The sequence below is a fragment of the Orcinus orca genome, chromosome 13 (genome assembly GCF_937001465.1).
Source record: "Orcinus orca chromosome 13, mOrcOrc1.1, whole genome shotgun sequence".
NCBI classification, from domain to species: domain Eukaryota; kingdom Metazoa; phylum Chordata; class Mammalia; order Artiodactyla; family Delphinidae; genus Orcinus; species Orcinus orca.
The window spans coordinates 48,478,700-48,484,287 of record NC_064571.1 but is presented as its reverse complement, the minus strand read 5'-3'; the positions used below and the strand labels follow the sequence as shown (position 1 = coordinate 48,484,287).

Genomic DNA, 5,588 nt, shown 5'->3' with positions numbered 1-5,588 from the left:
AAAAACAAAAGATGAACGGCACCTCAGGTACCTGTGCGACAATATAACAAGGTCAAAATTTGGTGTCCTACAGGTGCCAGAAAGGCAGGAGAAAGAGTGTGGGGTAGAAAAATATTGAAGAAATAAAGGTGGAAATCATCCCAAATTGGTAAAAGGTGTAAATTTAGAGATTTGAGAGACTCAGCAAAACCCAACCAGAAAACATTCAAAGAACTGTATATCCAGATGTACAGTAATTAAACTGCTGAAAATCTTAAAGAAAACCTTAAAAGCAGTCTAAAAAATGACATAGTGTAAAGGAGAACAAGTATTTGAATTATTACTGATTTCTTCGAGGCAACTATAGAGACCAGAAGGTAATGGAACATTTTTAAAGTGCTATGACAAAAGAATGACAACATAAAATAATATATACTGTGTAAACGTTCCTTAGGATTAAAGACAAAATGAAGGCATCCTTATCTTCAGATGAAGGAAAACTAAGAAAAGTTTTCACCAGCATATCTAATATGAAAGAAATGCTAAAGCAAGTCCTTCAGAAAAAGGAAATGATACCAAAAGGAAACTTGGAAATTTTAGAATGCAGGAAAAGTAACAGAAATTCTAAATATCTGGGTAGATATAATAGATTATCCACCCCCATCTTAAATTCTTTAAAATATACATATCAGCAGAAAACAAAAATTGTATCATTGTGTGGCAGAATGTGTATGAATTACATATATGTAATTCTTTACAACTAGAATTTAAAAGAGTAAAGAGACATATGGTTTTAGGTTATCTACATTCCACTTGAAGTGGTAAATTATTAATTCTAAATAGATTCTGAAAAGTTTAATGCCTATTGTAATCCCTAGAGCAGTTGCCCCCTAAATTACACAAAGATATTGTCCAAAAAAGAAAAAACAACAACAAATAAACAATACACCAAACAATGTTACTTTTATGGCACATTACTGTCTTTTAAAAGTAAATAAGTACACACATGCACAGACCTTTGTGCGCCACAAGAATTTTAGGTTGAGGAAAAGTTCTATATCTTGAATATAATGATGGTTATATGGGTTATTATTCAAAACTCATTGAACTGTACTCTTAAATGGATGCATTTTATTGTATACTAATTATACCTCAATAAAGTTGATTTTACAAATAAAAGCAAGAGTACACACCAAGAAAAAGATAGCTGTGGCTCTAAACAGCACATTAATTTCAGCCACATGAAAAATAACACCTAAAATTATCATTTGTGAATTATTAGTTACTCAAATTTTAGGCATAATTTCAACTATAAATATGTTATAGATTTTAGAAAATAAACACAATAAATTGTTTTGTACCCCCAGTAGAAGCTCCAAAAGTGTTCTTTATCTTCCTTGAGTATGATTTCTTCAGTTAGGAATGTTAGGTACATTCAAACGTGTTTGAGTGTCTATGAGTTGCGAAACACAATGTTTTGAGCAATCTACAAAGTATTAAAATTGGTGCTTACCTTAAGAAGCCTGCAATTAACTTGAGAGTCATGATATATGCACATTGGACATAAAAATAACAATTAAAATATTAAATAACAAATGAACTGAGTGGTATAGGCAGTAAGTATACAATAGTGTTGTTTAGGACAGTGGTCCCCAACCCCTGGGCCACAGACTGGTACCGGTCTGTGGCCTGTTAGGAACTGGGCCACACAGCAGGAGCTGAGTGGCGGGTATCCAAGTGAAGCTTCATCTGTATTTACAGCCACTCCCCACTGCTCGCATTACCACCTGAGCTCCGCCTCCTGTCAGATCAGCGGTGGCATTAGATTCTCATAGGAGCATGAACCCTACTGTGAACTGCGCATGCGAGGGATCTAGGCTGCGTGCTCCTTATGAGAATCAAATGCCTGATGATCTGAGGTGGAGCTAAGGAGGTGACGCTAGTGCTGGGGAGCTGCTGCAGATACAGATTATCATTAGCAGAGAGGTTTGACCGCACAGAGACCATAATAAATCAATTGCTTGCAGTCTCATATCAAAACCCTATCAGTGAGTGACAAGCAAAAACAAGCTCAGGGCTCCCACTGATTCTGCATTATGGTGAGTTGTATAATAATTTTATTATATATTACAGTGTAATAATAATAGAAATAAAGTGCACAATAGATGTAATGCACTTGAATCATCCCGAAACCATCCCCCAACCCCGGTCCGTGGAAAAATTGTCTTTCATGAAACCAGTCCCTGGTGCCAAAAAGGTTGGGGAACCCTGGTTTAGGAAGAAAAAATCAACAATCAGTGAGTTTAGAATGGCGGAACCAGAAAGCTCCATGGAGGTATGTGTATACAGACCAAGTACCAAAGACTACATAGGGTGTTTTCAGGCTCTGGGAACAACTATGACTATGAGTGAGCATACAGAGTTTCCCAAAATGAAAGAAAAGGAAAGGTAGCTTACTTTTAGTTTAGCAAAGGGAATCAAAATGACATTCAATCCAGCTAAACCATATTCCCTGTGCTTAGAAATTGAAACACACATACCGTTAACTAAAGGTGATGACAAAGAGCCAAAATAAATTCAAAAAATTTTTATTAGATTTTATTCTGTTACTTACTTTAGTACCTCAGGGACTGAAAAGAGAGTCTTTTTTTTTAGTATTTCCTGGAAAAACAAAACCAAACAAACCCTGTTTTCTAATGCTACAATGCATAATGCAAAGGATGGAGATTATTTCAGGTTTCTTTTACTCTCGTGCACTACAAAACAATTTCACAGTATTAGCAAATGAATAATTTATTTATTGTAAATGTACACACCTGTTCTTAGAGAGATGCTTACACTTTCATTTATTTTGGGAAGAAAGGTTTATAAAATAAATCTCCATGGATATCTATAGACCATAGACTTTTTTATTGTTTTCTTAACTGACAAAATCTCTTCATCCATCAGCTTACTATAAAAAAATAGCATAATATAATATTCCTTGTATGTAAAATTTTTAAAAAGTAATATAATAAGAATAAGGGGTAAAAACTGTTAAGAATTTCTGAGGAAGGACCTCCTCCCCCCCCAAAAATAGTACCCTTCTTTACCATTTAGTTTCTAAACACATTGAGAAGTAAAACAGAGTGGCATGTTGAGACCAAAATACTATTTCTTTTACTTTAATGCTAAGTTAAAAGTCATAGCTTTGTTCTAAGAACTAAATGGACTCCTAACACCAAACCCCCAAATTAGGCAGACTTATCCATCCAGTGTCTGTCATGGTCAGAGGGAAGAGAAACTACCTCTGAAAAAAAACAACCAACCTGTGTTTCTAGAGAGTAGCTAACTTCAGTGAATTCTAAGAGGAAGAGATAGTAGATCTGAGCTGAGCAAATAAATGGCAGATCAGCCTATTTTTTCTTTCCAATTTTACCAATCAGATATGTCACTCCACTGCCCCAGGGTTGAGGTCAATAAAGGGACAGTTAGATTCTGAGTTTCTTTTACAGGCAGGAAACCTGAAGAGGGAGGATTAAGTGCTCCCCATAAAATTCCCTTCCTTTTTTCTTCAGAACCCTTTAAACTTTTTCAGAAAGCCTGTAGTCAAGCAGGAGTGCGTCCTTTTAGGGAAAGGGGACCAGTGGTCTATCAGGGAAACGTTGACCCAACCTTCATTAGGCTGCCTCTCCATTACCAACCACTGCTCTTTGGGAATCATCCTGGGACCACTGGTAGCTGTTTTAGATTTTGCTAAAATTAATGGGAACAATGCATTATCCAAATCAGCTCCAAGACCACTCTGTACCCAAGAGTAAAAATCCGTTTCCTATTCAGTTTGCCATCCCAAATTACAACCAACCACTCTACCCACACAGCATTCCAGAAATTCTTCAGGGGCCTTAAACACATTCAAATAATTAAAATATCCACAATATGAGGACATCTCAATGTGAATAAAAAACACTCTCCCATTATCAAATTCCAAGGGAGAATGGTTAAATCCTCTTGCAAGTTAAAATCACCAAATATTAATATCCTTTAATATCTGGACTCAAATTATTTTGCCTATTTGAGTATAAAGTCCAAACCTCATCTTTTTCAGCAAAATCTTGGCCATGTGGAATTGAGGTTCTTTAAGCATTCTTAGAAAAGGAGCGTTATTCCTTTGGGATCACAAATTGCAATGTCAATTTGCTGATATATTTCAAACATCCCAGTGAATGAACAAGCATATATGACTATTAAGCACTGACCCCACAATTGCCATATTGAGAAAGGAAGCCACACCCAGGCCCTAGAGCCTTTAGGTCTGGCAAAACGCTGTTCCCAGAACCCAGTACTTAGTGTTGAAAAGGCCATAGTGAAGGGAAGTGGAGGGCTTGACACTTTCTGCCTCGCTGAGATGCCAGTCACTGGTCGATGCCAAAATGTCTAGAATCCCAAACCGGGGAACATAAAAATGATTGGAGAGGCCAAACGTCCCCGCAGACAGCTGTCATTGGGAGTGGACCGCTGCTGCCACCATGAATGCACGTCCCCGCCGGGGCTCCAACTCGCCACCCCCCACCCGTCAGCAGGAGCCCTACCGCCACTGTGCCTGTCCATGACCTACTACTTGGACCGCGACGCTGTGGCTTTGAAGAGCTTTGCCAGCATTTTCTTCACCAGCCCTATGAGGTGAGAGAACACGCTGAAAAACCGTTGAAACTGTAGATCAAGGAGGTGGCCGAATCTTCCTTCAGGTTAGGGAGGAGCCAGAGCACGGAGACTGGGACAGAGTCCGCCTCACCCTTAGAAACTAGTGTGAATCAGTCACTACTGGAACTGCACAAACTGGCCACCGACAAAAACGATGTCTACACGTGTGACTTGTTGGAGATTCGTGGCCTGAAAGAGCGGGTAGGTGAAAGCCAGCAAAGAATTGGGTGGCCTTGTAACCAACCTGCGTGAGACAGAAGCTCCCCCTCCCTGCCACCCTCCAGTCCCCTCTGGTCCTCCCGCCCCCACCCCTGCCTCCACCCTGGAACGTGGCGTGGCTGTGTCCATGACAAGTGCACCCTGAAAGACGGTGATGTCTAGAGCTAAGCCTAGAGTGGCTTCCCCATAGCCATGGGGTGACGTTCCATGGTCACCAATGCAGTGCGTGTTTTTCAGGTTTACATTCTCCCTTTCTGTAAGTTGTAAGAACATCTACTTATGTTCTGTCATTTGTACCATTCCTTCAAATGAAATAATTTAATACCCCTCCTCCCTCCCCAATGAATGTAGAAAAATCTCCCAGAATGTGATTTATTTTGCCTCTCTCTATATATACATATTTGGGGGAAAGAAGAGCCCATCTTTCCCTAAAAATATGCAGTATACATTTCTTAAATTTCTTAATGTCCTCTTAGAGCCACATGACTTTTGAATTCTGGTACTTGAGTAAGTGTGAACTAAATCTATTGACATACTGTTTTTTAATTTATTACTTTTTTTTCTGTTCTGTTTTTTTTCCTTTTCAGTTATTGTCACTACCTCTTGTGATTGATACTTAAACCTAGGACTTTCACCATATCTTCACATTTGGCTTAACTGAAAATCACTCTAAGCAAATTACTCTGTATAGAAATTATAGAAGCTTG

The 5,588-nt window shown here is 38.6% G+C and overlaps 1 pseudogene; it reads left to right on the top strand.

Annotated features, from left to right (window-relative positions):
* Positions 1-4,423: 4,423 nt before the first annotated feature.
* On the top strand, positions 4,424-5,026 carry LOC101277799 (ferritin heavy chain-like; annotated as a pseudogene).
* The last annotated feature ends 562 nt before the right edge of the window (positions 5,027-5,588 follow it).